The sequence below is a fragment of the Sus scrofa genome, chromosome 6, assembly GCF_054392235.1.
Source record: "Sus scrofa isolate SSC_HxYL_T2T_F1_AM1 chromosome 6, Sscrofa_HxYL_maternal_Yorkshire_Landrace_v2.0, whole genome shotgun sequence".
NCBI lineage: Eukaryota > Metazoa > Chordata > Mammalia > Artiodactyla > Suidae > Sus > Sus scrofa.
Window position 1 is genome coordinate 79,582,572 of NC_139388.1, and position 14,704 is coordinate 79,597,275.

Genomic DNA, 14,704 nt, shown 5'->3' on the forward strand with positions numbered 1-14,704 from the left:
AGTGATAAACGCCAGATCCTTAATCCTCTGTGCCACAAGGGAACTCTTAGTTTTTCTTAATGGTTTTTATATATACTATAACAGTTATTTTAAAATGTGCCAAACCTCTGAAAGTGTTAACCTCCCATAAATGGGATTTCTTTAAGCACTGTACTGGCTTTAACATGGTCTCTTATTTAAGGATGGTATGTTTGTTTATTGGGGAGCATTTTGGTTCTAGAACTAGGCTGTCCAGTACTGTACCCATTAGCCACATGTGGCTGTTGAGGACTCGAAATTTGGCTAGTCTATGCACTAGTACTGATCCATACCATAACGTAGATGAAACTCCAAAAAAAAAAAAAAAAAGCTGAGTGAAAGAAGGTGGTATGAAAGACCATGTATCTTATGATTCTCTTCATATGAAATGTCCAGAGTAGGTAAATTTACAGAGACAGAAAGTATACTACTGGTCACCTAGGGCCAGGAGTGGAAGAGAATGGGGAGTGCTGCTAATAGGGATGAGGTTTCTTTTGAGGGCAATGCGGAACTACCAGAGTTACATTATGGTGATGATTGTATAACTCCATAAATATACTAAAACCATTAATTGTATACTTTTATGTTTTTTAAAATTCAATAAATTTGGAGTTCCTGTCATGGTGCAGCAGAAACGAATCTGTTTTAGGAACCATGAGGTTGCGGGTTCAATCCCTCGCTCAGTGGGTTATGGATCCGGTGTTGCTGTAAGCTGTGGTGTAGGTCACAGACATGGCTTGGATCCTGCATGGCTGTGGCATAGGCCAGCAGCTGTTGCTCTGATTCAACCTGTAGCCTGGGAACCTCCACATGCCGCTAGTGTGACCCTAAAAAGCAAAAAAAAAAAAGAAAAAGGTAAAAAAAAATTCAATACGTTTTATTTTATTTTTTAGAATTTTTTCCCCATTATAGCTGGTTTACACTGTTCTGTCAGTTTTCTACTGTACAAGGTGACCTTGTCACACATACACATGTACATTCCTTTTTCTCACATTATCATGCTCCATCGTAAGTGACTGGATACAGTTCCCAGTGCTATACAGCAAGAGCTCATTGCTTACCCATTCCAAAGGCAATAGTTTGCATCTATTAACCCCAAATTGCGAGTCTGTCCCACTCCCTCCCCCTTCCCCCTGGCAACCACAAGCCTGTTCTCCATGTCCATGATTTTCTTTTCTGTGGAAAGGTTCATTTGTGCCATGTATTAGATTCCAGATATAAGTGATATCAGATGGTATTTGTCTTTCTCTTTCTGACCTCACTCAGTATGAGACTCTCTAGTTCCATCCATGTTGCTGCAAATGGCATTATTTTGTTCTTTTTTATGGCTGAGTAGTATTCCATTGTGTATATATACCATATCTTCTTAATCCATTCATCTGTCGGTGGACATTTAGGTTGTTTCCATGTCTTGGCTATTGTGAATAGTGCTACAATGAACATATGGGTGCATGTGTCTTTTTCAAGGAAAGTTTTGTCTGGATATATGCCCAAGAGTGGGATTGCTGGGTCATATGGTAGTTCTATATATAGTTTTCTAAGGTACATCTATACTGTTTTCTATAGTGGTTGTACCAATTTATATTCCCACCAACAGTGCAGGTGAGTGGAGGGTTCCCTTTTCTCCATACTCTCTCCAGCATTTATTTGTGGACTTATTAATGATGGCCATTCTGACTGGTGTGAGGTGGTAGGTACCTCATAGTAGTTTTGATTTGCATTTCTCTAATAAACATGATATTGAGCATTTTTTCATGTGCTTGTTGGCCATCTGAATAAATTTTATTTATAGTTTACAACAGTTGTAACTTTTAAATGGTTCACTCTTATGGTATGAAATTATATCTCAGAACTATTTTTAAAAATACAGAATTTTGAAGTTAGAGCAAAAAAGTATTAATAGTTTTTATGTTCACTGCATGCTGAAATAATATTTTGAATATATTACATTAACTAAAGTATTAAATGTCACATTCTTTTCAAAGTGGCTACTTAAAAATTTTTAATTACATTTTTGGCTTCTATTAAATGTCTGTTGGACAGCACAGTTCTACAAATGAGTTCTATCACTATAGAATGTCATGAAGTAATTTGTGCATCCATTTAGTGCTTTTCATTTTGTTTAAAGAATTAGAATCCATTATTTTTATTAGTTCTCAAGACTTCAGTTCTCATTGAAATTATGGATTAATGGAAAAGGCTCTTGGGACTTTTAAGCTTAAAATATAGACGGAACTACTTGCATATTGTGTCTTTAACATATTTGGTATCAGTCAGGCTACAATATTAAAATGCATGTGAATTTTTAGAGTGGCCAAAGGAATGTTTCAGCTGTTGAAAAACTTTGCTAGGTAAACCTAAATAAATTAGTTTGATCCCCCAAGAAGAAAATCAAGTCATCTTAACCAGAGTGTTTTTTTTTTTTAATTAAAGAAAACCCCAAATCATAATCTGAAGTGTTTTTTTTTTTTGCTTTTTATAGCCACATACGTAGCATACAGAGGTTCCCAGGGTAGGGGTTGAATCTGATCTGTAGCTGCCGGCCTACTCACAGCCACAGCAATATCAGATTCGATCTGAGTCTGTGACCTACACCACAGCTCACGGCCATGCCAAATCCTTAACCCACTGAGTGAGGCCAGGGATGGAACCTGCAACCTCATGGTTCCTAGACGGATTCGTTTCTGCTGCACCATGAAGGGAATTCCTGAAGGTAGTTTTTAAGTGATGGCTAATCAATAGAAGTGTAAAATGTGTCTAATAACATGGAATTTTGGTGTTGGAATTAGAATAAGACACACATTTAATAGATACTTGTGTTGCTTCTAGGCGTGATTTATGTAACCAAAACTGGGGGGGAGGGGCAGAGTTTTATGATTCTTTGAATGTTATTTTCGATTGTGGGAGGGGCAGGGAGGGCAGACTGGCCTTCTCATTGTGCTGTGTCATGGTGGTTGGAGCCATTTGAACTATAGCTTTGTGTTTGTTTCAACTGGAAGAAACTGCAGAGGAGTTGTTTAAGCAGGACTTCAAGCTGGAGTTTCTTGGTAATTTGAAGTCATTTATAAATAAACAAGTGCATCAAACAGTGGATGGCTTTAGGCTTCTAGGTGGACAGTTAGGTGCCTTTCTAACCTCTTGAATCTGGAACTGCCTTAATAGAACAGCAAACTTCTTTTTTATTCTGTATAGGAAGAAGATGTGATTAGTACCAAAGTTAAATTGGAAAGACTGCAAAACCCAGAGTTCATATTTACTTTTGGTTTTGGTAAAGGCTGCATACAGCATTTGGAATTTAAAAAAAAAAGCAAACCCCAGAATGGTTTCACTTGATCTGAGACCGTTTATGCCATTTAGTTGTTCATATAAGAAATATATCTAGTTTTATATACTTTGTGTGGTTAAGGAAATAAGAAAACCCCACTGTTAAACAGTTTAGATTTTTCCTCAGTGTGTCCTTTGAATGAAGTGTCCCATGGGTGTTTAAAGGGCTTTGCTAACATACAGAAGGATTTCTTCTTCCTTGGGCAGGCGTGTTGTACTTACTTATTACTTCTAGGGCACATGCATGTTTGATGCTTTTTGCTTTACTTAAGTAGCAGGTTTTCTGGATTGCCAAGAATTTGATGACTCTGCAGGCCTAGGCTCTTTGGAATTTAAGCTAAAAGCACTCTTGGCCCTAGAGTAAGGTCTGTGTTTTGGACACAGTGAGAATATGTAGAAAAATAATTTTTTCACTGTATCTACTATGAATTTTGTACTAAAACAACCACATTATTTTTTAAATGCCCAAACTTGTAAGCTTTCAATTAAAAAAAAATTGTGGTAAAATATACGTAACATAAATTACCATATTAACCATTTTTAAGTGCACAATTCGGTGGCATTGAATATATTTGCTTTGTTGTACAACTGTTACCACCAGTTATCTCCAGAACTTTTAAGTCTTCCCAAACTGAAACGTTGTAACTATTAAACAATAACTTCCCTTTCTTCTCTTCCCCAGCCCTTGGTAGCCACCATTCTACATTCTGTCTATGAATTTGTCCATTCCAGTTACCTCATATGAATGCAATATATGTTATTTATCCTTTTGTGTTTGGCTTATTTAACTTAACACAGTGCTTTAGAGATCCATCGGTTTTGTAACAAATGTCAGAATTTTCTTCCTTTTTAAGACTGAGTAATATTCTTTCAGGGTTTTTTTGAGGGGAGGGTAGGGACCTTTAATTATGCAGAGGTCATTTTATGGATTAACTCTTTCCATATTCCTTTTAATTTAATTCTACTCAAAATTAGTAGTAAGCTTAAAAATGTAACTTGCAGCTGTAATTGCATCCCAAAGAGTTACTTGTAGTTAATTTTTTGTGATGAAGCTAACCACGCAAAGCATACTTAAGCTCAATTTTAAACAGTATTTTCTGCCGAAATAAGGTACTCTTTAAAAACTAGTCTTTAATGAGTTTCTTTTTTCTTTCATTATATAGACTTTTGGGCTTTAGAATAGGGAGAAAAATAAAATTAGCTGGTTTTTTTTTTTTTTTAAGCAGGAACTCCCAAATTTTTTTTGTTATTTTTTAATTTTATTTTTTATTTTTTTACTTTTTAGAGCCGCACCCACGGCATATGGAGGTTCCCAGGCTGGGGGTTCAGTTGGAGCTACAGATGCTGGCCTACGTCACAGCAACATCAGATCCAATCTGCATATTCAACCTACACCACAGCTCACAGCAATGCCGGATCTTTAACCTACTGATCAAGGCTGGGATTGAACCCGCAATCAATCATGGTTCCTAGTAGGATTCATTTCCACTGGGCCACGCCGGGAACTCCAAAACTAGTTACTTTAAATACCGTGGCTGAGTTTACCACTGTAGTGACCATGAACACTAAACCTATTTAATCTACCTGTCAAGTGGAGCTAGTACTTGTCTAAGGTTTAGACATGCTTGATATTTATAGATGCTCATAGGTCAAGGCTAGATGGAAACTAGAACTCAAGAAAAGTTAATTTCTGGAGTTCTTGAGGCTCAGGAGTATTGAACCCTACTAGGATCCATGAGGATGCAGGTTCAATCCCTGGCCTCGCTCTGTGGGTCCAGAATCCGACATTGCTATGAGCTGTGGTGTAAGTCACAGATGTGGCTCAGATCCAGTGTTGCTGTGGCTATGGTGTAGGCCGGCAGCTGTAGCTCCAATTCAGTGCCTCTAGCCTGGGAACTTCCATATGCTGTAGGTGTGGCCCTAAGAAGCGAAAGAAAAAGATCCAGCATTGCCATGAGCTGTGGTATATATAGATCACAGACATGGCTCAGATCTAGCATTTCTGTGGCTGTGCTTGTAGGCCAGCAGCTGCAGCTCCAATTTGACCCCTAGCCTGGGAACTTCCATGTTCTGCAAGTGTGGCCCTAAAAAACAAAAAAAAAGAGAAAAGTTAATTTTTGGAGGTCTAAATTTTCTGTTACACCTAAAAATCATTAGGAAATAAATCATTAATTTTGTTGTTGTTGTTGTCTTTTTGCCTTTTCTAGGGCCGCTCCCGCAGCTTATGGAGGTTCCCAGGCTAGGAGTCTAATCGGAGCTATAGCTGCTAGCTTATGCCAGAGCCACAGCAGCGTGGGATCCAAGCCACATCTGCAACCTACACCACAGCTCACGGCAACGCTGGATCCTTAACCCACTGAGCAAGACTAGGGATCGAACCTGCAACTTCATGGTTCCTAGTCAGATTTGTTAACCACTACGCCACGACAGGAACTCCAAATCATTAGTTTTTATATCAGCAATAAAAACTAACTTCAGTAAAAAGAAAAATTGCTGCTGGTGGGTTATGGTTCTCTTTCTGTTTCTACCTATGTCTATTAAGAGGAAACTTCTATACACACACACACCCCCACGCATGCACACCTATGCGCTGGAATATTATCCATAAAAAAGAATGAAATAACACCACTTGCAGCAACATGGATGGCCCTAGAGATTATCATGCTAAGTGAAGTCAGACAGAGAAAGACAAATATCCTACAATATCACTTATATGTAGAATCTAAAAACGATACAGATGAACTTATTTACAAAACAAATAGACTCACAGACATAGAAAACAAACTTATGGTTACAAAAGGGAAAAGGGAGGGGGAGGGATAAATTAGAGGAGTTTGGGATTAACAGATAAACAATAAGAACCTACTGAGTAGCATAGGGAACAGCATTTAATATCTTGTAATAACCTATAATGTGTCCATGAGGATTCAGGTTTGATCCCTGGCCTGTTACGTTAAGTGGTTCGGAATCTCTCATCTTTTTCTAAGGAACAAAGAGAACAGTTCTTTTCGTACTTTACTTCTTAGATCATATTTGTGTGTGTGTGTGTGTGTGAATTGAAGTCACAGAATATTTGGGAGTTTCCACTGTGGCTCAGTGGGTTACGAACTCGATAGTATCCATGCGAATGCGGGTTCGATCCCTGGCCTTGCTCAGTGGGTTAAGGATGTTGCTGTGAGTTGTGGTGTAAAAAAAAAAACCCATAAAATTTAACATTTTATCCATTTTTAAGTGTACAGTTTAGTGGCATTAAGTACACTCAAACCTTGTTGTGCAGCCATCATCACTCTTCATCTCTAGAACCTTTATTTAATCTTTCCATTAAACAACTTCCTGTTCTCCTCTTCCCAAGCCTCTGGCAATGCTAGCATTCTTTCTCTCTGTGAATTTGACTACTCTAGATACCTCATGAAAACTGAGTCATACAATATTTATCCTTCTGCGACTGGCTTATTTCACTTAGCATAATGTCCTCAAGATATGCCCAAGTTTTAGCCTAAGTCAAAATTTTCTTCCTTTTAAGGGCCGAGTAATATTCCATTGTATGTAGATACAAAGTTTTGTTTATCCAGTCATCTGTTGCTAGACACTTGGTTTGCTTCCCCCTTTTGGCTATTAAATGGGCTATGAGGAGTTCCCTGGTGGTTCAGCAGGTTAAGGATCTGGCATCGTCAGTGCCCCATTAAGCTCTTTGTGCACGATAGAAGGTTTTTTTTTTTTTTTTTTTTTTGATAGGCAGGAAATGGATTTATTAAGATAGGACACTTGTGAGAGATACAAGTGGGCAGGCCTGGAAGCTCTGCCCACAAGTTTTACGAATTTCTTCTGACCATGGTAACTTTGGTGGGGAGAAGTCTAATTTTGTACTAAACTACCATTTAAGTTCCTACACTTAGGGTAAAGAAAACTATTGAGCTGAAAAGCCATTTTTGACATAAATGGAATAGTTTTCATTGATGTAAACCTTACTAGAATAATGGTAGCAATACTGTATATTTCTCCCATTTGTTTTTCATAATTATAAAAGTTTTTTCTGCAAGTATTGTAAAAAGCTATTTGGGGTTTTCATTTTTGTCATGTTTTTCAAAATTGAGTGACTTCAGCATGTTTCAAATCCCAGCTTCCTCTCAGTCTAATTTTTAGAAGTTGACCTTTTTTTTTCCTGTAAATTTTAGCATTATTAGAAGATTTTTATGAAGTGATATATTAGTAACAAGGAAGAACAGTCACTTTAAGGATCCCACATTTGGCTTGCAGCTTAAAATTAGCATATTGGATTTTCAAAAGATAGGAAAGCGGTCAAAGAAGTAATGTAGGCCAGGGTTTCTCAACCTTGGTGCTATTTCACATTTGAGGTCGGATAGTTCTTTGTTATGGGGACTATCCTGTGCACTATAGGATGTTTAGCAGCATCCCTGGCCTCTACCCACTAAATAGCAGTAAGCTTCACCCCTATCCACAATTGCGACATCCAGAAATGTCCCTTGGAGGCCAGAATTGCCCTGAGCTGAGAGCTATATAGGTATTCACAATTACAGGGTTTATGAATGAAATAGAATCTGGACTTTGATAGATATTTAAAGCATTGTTTTGTGTTTTTTTTTTGTTGTTGTTGTTGTTGCTATTTCTTGGGCAGCTCCCGTGGCATATGGAGGTTCCCAGGCTAGGGGTTGAATCGGAGCTGTAGCCACTGGCCTACACCAGAGCCACAGCAACGCAGGATCCGAGCCGCGTCTGCAACCTACACCACAGCTCACGGCAACGCCGGATCGTTAACCCACTGAGCAAGGGCAGGGACCGAACCCGCAACCTCATGGTTCCTAGTCGGATTCGTTAACCACTGCGCCACGACGGGAACTCCTGTTTCGTGTGTTTTAATTATGATTTTGTTTTCATCCCAGAAAATGTTTATTTAAAAAAAATCATCTACAGGAGTTCCTGTCATGAGGTTGCAGGTTTAATCCCTGGCTTTGCTCGGTGGGTTAAGGATCTGGCGTTGCCATGAGCTGTGTTGTAGGTCACAGATGAGGCTCAGATCTGGTGTTGCTGTGGCTGTGTTGTAGCCCAGCAGCTGTAGCTCCGATTAGACCCCTAGCCTGGAACCTCCACATGCTGCGGGTTCGGCCCTAAAAAGACAAAAGACAAAGAAAAAACAAAAACAAAAAACTACAAAGTTCTAAATGACAGGATCCATGAAGAGTTTTTTTTTTTTCATAGTTACCAGTGAATTATTTTATTTTGTTTTATTTTATTTTATTTTATGGCTGTACCTGCAGCATATGGAAGTTCCTGGGCCAGGGGTTGAACATTCCCCATAGTAGTGACTGGAGATGCCACAGTGACAATGCCAAATCCTTAACCAGCTGAGCCACAAGAGACCTACCAGTGATTTTTCAGTCAAGTTATTAATGTGTCAGAACTCTAGGATCTTGGATAGAATAGCCATTATTTTTCTTGAATAAATAATGAAACATTAAAGAAGAAACACTTTGTAGTTTCCAACAAAGTAATATTTTATCAGAAATTTTCATTTCACTCTTAGATACTGAATGTAGGTAATACCTTCATTTTATTGAGCTTGGTGTACTTTCTTAGGCATTAGTTTCAGTTGCTTACATAATTCAAATCAGTATTTTCTTGGAGGCATATCCATTACTTACTGTGCATCATGCTAGGCTCTGTTTAGAAAGATGAATCCAATCTTAGACTTTCAAGAAGCTGGTAAATGAATCATAATACAGACTGAAGAGGTTCGAGGTAGACATTGTAGGCTTAAAAATACACATTAACAAACTGATGAATGCTTGGAGTTCCTGTTGTGGCTCAGCAGGTTAAGGATCCGACATTGTTTCTGTGAGGATGTGGATTTGATCCCTGGCCTTGCTCAGTGGCTTAAGGATCTGGTGGTGTCACAAGCTACGGGATAGGTCCGCAGATGAGGCTCGGATCTGTTGTGGCTGTGGCATAGGCCTGCAGCTGCCTCTGTGATTGGACCCCTAGCTGGGAACATCCATATGCCACAGGTGTGGCTTGTAAAAACAGGGGAAAAAAAAGAAAAAACAGTGATTATTATGGGGTGGGGTAGGAATGTCAACAGTTGCAGAGCTGGAGGTTAACTTGGAGCTAGCTAATTCTTGAAGGCAGGGCAGGCCAGGAGGGACAGAAGGTGTCTTCAATAAAAATGGGTATGGACAAGAGCTCTCATGATTGCTGTGTGCTAGACAGAGTGCTAAGTACTATATAATCACTAACTCATGAAATCCTCACCACAGCCCCTCACCAGTGGTATTATCACTATTTACATAAAAGAAATTGAAGGATTAGGGTTATATCTTATATCTAATAAAAAAAGGGGGGATGCCCATGATTAGAAACTGGTATAATATTCAGGTAATTAGATCATTAGTGGGTAGAATAAGTGAGTGATGAGAAAATGAGCAGGAGCAACTAGAAGGTTTGTGACCAAGTTGGAAAAGGTCCCCTCTTCCTTGTTGAACAATATGGACTTTATCTTGTATGTATTTGAGAGCTGGAAGGTTTGGAGGTAGGTAGAGAGCCATAGAACTGTAGAGTTAGCAGGACCTTTGACGGTGATGAGGTCTGGTAATCCATTAGGGAAATTAAAGTTTAGGGAGGCAAAACGAGGTGGCGTACCTTACCAGACTGAGCAGTTGAGTATGTCCTTTATGATTTTCTTATAAAAAAAAGCCAGAGTTGCCATTGTGGCTCAGCAGGTTAAGAACCTGACCAGTACCCATTTGGATGCAGGTTTGATCCCTAGCCTTGCTCATCTGTTGTTGCTGTGAGCTGTAGTGTAGGTCATTCACTTGGCTCAGATCCGTGCCTGTGGCATAGGCTGGCAGCTGCAGTTCTGATTCAACCCCTAGCCTGGGAATTTGCATATGCCACAGGTGAGGCCCTGGAAAAAAAAAAAAAAAAAAAAAGAACCAGAGGCTTAATCCAGATTGTATCAGAAGGAGAGCTGAAAATGGAATTGGAATCACATAACTAGTGGGTATTTTGCTTTTAGTTTTGTTTAAACTTTCTGGACTCAGGACCTTTTTACAATCTTAAATTATTGAGCTTTCATTTATTTTGTCACTTGTCATATTAGAAATTTAATCTTTTAAGTTGAAAATTTTATTAATTAATCTGATATAACTTTGATTTTATTCTTTCCTTTTAAATTTTAATATTTTATTTGAGCAAAATTCTATTTGAATTGGGCAGTGCCAAATTGGAAATGGTTAGGAGCACTCCACCAACAGGTGGGACATACTTTTATAGAGGAAAGACAGATGCAAAGCAGAACAATTATTTGATCAGTTATAGCTTTAGTATTTGCCTTATTTGGAAAAGACTAATTGGCTATTTTTTATTGGTTGTCCTTAGGTTTGATTTCTTAACTTTGAGGCATTTATAGGCTTAGGTTTTGATTTGCTTACAGAGGTCTCCTTGTTTATCAACTCCCCCCTTTTTGTTTTCTTCTCATACATGAGAGTTTAACTAGGAATTTGGTGTTAGTGCCGCTCTTGGTGACCATCAGCTCGTTATATTCTTTTTGTCTCGTGAAACTCATAGGTTATGTCTGGTCTGTGGAAGAATTTTTTTTGGGGGGGCTGTTCTTCATCTCATTGTTTATCTTATATCTCTCCAAGTACAGTGAAACCATCTGATGTACTGCTGAATTTAAGACCCTTAAAACATGAATTTAGGACCCTTGAGAGAACAAGCCCACCAGGGAAATTATAATAATACCAATAGAAAGAGACTGATTAAGCTCCTTAGGGTTCCCTATGAACCAAACAGGTTGGTATAAGATAAATCAAAGAATGTCCTTGAAAGGACATCTACCTGTTTTAAGTCAAGTGGCTTGTTCATTAATTTCCTGTATTTGCTCCATACTGGAGGTTTTGATCCAGGTACAGTAGGAGGTATTTGCTATGGTATAGACTTAATGGCTTGTCTTGCCAGTAAGCAATCTACAGTGATCATATCATCCCAAACCCCATTAGCAAGAAATTCTAGGGACTTTGGTTATGCCTCTATGGCCTTTGTGGTAGATTTAGTGGTATTCGCCAGAGTTAAGGAGCATTGTCTTCCTGTGTATTTACAGAGAGAAAAAGCAAGTGATGAAAAGGCAAAAGGAATAAAGTTTTCATATTGAATATAAAGATCTTCATCCAGGATCTTGGAAGAGCCATCTACCTTAAGATGTTGTCTGCTTCTGGCAAGGAAGCTCCATAATCAGTTTTAATTTTAGCTTTCTAGCTGGTGTGGTATATCTGTCTTTTAAAACAAAAAGTAGTGAGATGAGTGGCATTGTTTATCTTTTGGCAAACTTTAATGTCTAGTTTAATGTTATAGCTAGATTCTCTGTATTTGCATTGATTATATATATATTTTTTTGTATGTGAAGTATAGTGAAGAGAATGTGGCCGCACACACATATGTAATTGAAATAGGAAGGACTTAGCAGACCTCCAAAATGATCTTAGAGGCCTACCCAGTTGCTCAGACCACATGTAGGGAACTGCTGCACTGTAAAGATAAGATCATCTTGAAAATTTGGACCTGTGAAAAATTGGATCTGGAGGGATTATTACCTGGTATGGTGATACATTCCATTTAAGAAATTAGATGATTTTTCCCTTTCACTTAATGGAAATGCAAAGGACACTGGGCCTATTTTGAATTGCCCAAGCCTAATGGAAAGTCTGCATTTTGCGTCTTGTCCCTCTTTACTCAAGTTTGTATATTGATTATATAGAGAGAAGAAATTATTAGCTACCTGATGGAAGAGGAGAGATATGTTTACATTTAACAAATGGGCCCTCTTAACTCATTTAACTGCAAAAATTTTTTTAGTCACTTAAAAATTGCTCCTTTTATTATTTATTTATTTGGACGTTCCTAGGCCAAAGGTCTAATTGGAGCTGCAGCCACTGGCCTCTGCCACAGCCACAGCAAAACCAAATTGGAGCTGGGTCTGTGACCTGCACCATAAGCTCTCGGCAGCATGGTACCCTTAGCCCGATAAGTGTGTCTGGGGATTGAACCTGCATCCTCATGGATGCTATTCAGGTTCTTAATCTACTGAAGCACAATGGGAACTCCTAAATTGCTCCTTTTTAACAAATCTATTTTTGGAGTTACTGTTGTGGCTCAGTGTTAACAAACCCAACTAGTATCCGTGAGGATGCAGGTTCAGTCCCTGGCCCTGATCACTGTTAAGGATCCAGCATTGCCATGAGCTGCAGTGTAGGTCACAGATGTAGCTTGGATCTGGCATGGCTGTGGTATAGGCCGGCAGATGCAGTTCTGATTTGACCCCTAGCTTGGGAAACCTCCATATGCTGCAAGTGCAGCCCTAAAAAGACCAAAAAGAGTTCCCGTTGTGGCTCAGCTGAAACGAATCTGACTAGTATCCATGAGGATGCGGATTTGATCCCTGGCCTCGCTCAGTGGGTTAAGGATCCGGTGTTGCTGTGAGCTGTGGTGTAGTTTGCAAACATGTCTCGGATCTGGCATGGCTGTGGCATTGGCCAGTGGCTGTAGCTCCAATTCGACCCCTAGCCTGGGAACCTCCATGTGCCGTGGTTGAGGCCCTAAAAGACCAAAAAAAAAAAAAAAAAAAAAATCTATTTATGCCACACTTTTGTTTTATCTCTCAAGTTAATTTGGTCAAATAGATGCATAATTTTCATAATCAAGTGTTTACAAATAATGTAGGGATATATATGTAGAAGTCAGTTATTGGATGTTACTCTTGTGTGCAAACGTATTTAGCTTGGAGTCATAAATAGCATAGTCAGTGCCTTGATATTTTCAGTGTTAAGATTCAAATGCTCACTGTAGTTTTGTGTATAAAGTGGCTGTTTGAATGGTAATGGTTGCTTATTTGACACCATAATTTGGTTTAAGAGAATCCTGGCATCCTATTATTGTGTTTGCTTATCAAGAATCGTTATGTAACCCATTGCTTATTCTTGTATTTCTCCATTATGGGAATTTTGATCAGATCTGCTTCTTAGTTTTCTTAGTAATCTTAATTTAAAAATTATAAGCACAGCCTTAATTGTCATACATGCTCAGGAAAGGTATAATTAGATTTCCTTTAAATTGAATTTATTTCAAGTTCTTTACCATTTAGAACTTTAAAGTAATGTTGAAAAAGTAATAGTGATATGCCCAGGCAAATTAATTAATTAATTTTTGTCTTTTGTATTTTTACACCACACCCATGGCATATGGCGGTTCCCAGGCTAGGGGTTGAATCAGAGCTGTAGCTGCCAGCCTATACCACAGCCACAGCAATGGGAGATCTGAGCCTCATCTGTGACCTACACCATAGCTCAGGGCAATGCCGGATCCTTAACCCACTGAGTGAGGCCTGGGATCGAACCTGCATCCTCATGGATGCTAGTAAGATTTGTTTCTACTGAGCTATGACGGGAACTCCTTTTTATTTTTATTTTAAGATGGTTTCACTGGAGTGTGGTTGATTTACTATGTTTTATTAGTCTCAGGCCTACAGCAAAGTGATTCAGTTATACATATACTATACCCATTCTTTTTCAGATTCTTTTCCTATATAGGTTATGACAGAATATTGAGTAGAGTTCTCTGTTCTATACAGTAGATCCTTGTTGGGTATTTTATATATAATAGTGTGTATATGTTAATCCCAAACTCCTAAATTGATACTCTCCCCACAGTTTTCTCTTTGGCAACCATAAGTTTGTTTTCAAAATCTGTGAGTCTGTTTCTGTTGAGTAAATAAGTTCATTTGTATCATTTTTTTAAAAGATTCCACATATAAGTGATACCATATGATGTTTGTCTTTCTCTGTCTCACTTCATTTAGTATGATAATCTCTAGGTCCAGCCATGTTATTGCAGGGGTGTTATTTCTTTCTTTTTATGGCTGAATAATATTCCACTTTACATTTGTACCACATCTTCTTTATCCGTTTTTGTGGCAGTGGACATTTAGGTTGCTTCCATGTCTTGGCTATTGTGAATAGTGCTGCTGTGAACATTGGGGTGTATGTATCTTTTTGAATTACAGTTTTTTTCTGGATATATGCCCAGGAGTGGGATTGTTGGATCATATGGCAATTCTGTTTTTAGTTTTCTAAGGAACCTCTATGCTGTTTTCCATAGTGGCTGCACCAGTTTACATTCCTACCAACACTGTGGGACAGTTTCCTTTTCTCCACACCCTCTCCAGCATTTATTATTTGTAGATTTTTTGATGGTGGCCATTCTGACTATTGTGACATGGTATCTCATTGTACTTTTTGGGAGTTCCCGTTGTGGCTCAGCGGTTAGCAAACCCCACTAGCATCCATGAGGATAC

General features: G+C 38.6%; 1 protein-coding gene and 1 long non-coding RNA gene across 4 annotated transcripts in view; both read left to right on the forward strand.

Annotated features, from left to right (window-relative positions):
* Positions 1–14,704, forward strand: part of SPEN (spen family transcriptional repressor) — a 91,844-nt gene that overhangs the window by 42,435 nt on the left and 34,705 nt on the right. The gene's annotated exons all lie outside the window — the stretch shown is intronic.
* LOC146402574 (uncharacterized) lies at positions 6,858–9,776 on the forward strand. Its single transcript, XR_014807148.1, has 2 exons — positions 6,858–7,983; positions 8,430–9,776. It is a non-coding gene; the product is annotated as an uncharacterized LOC146402574 (long non-coding RNA).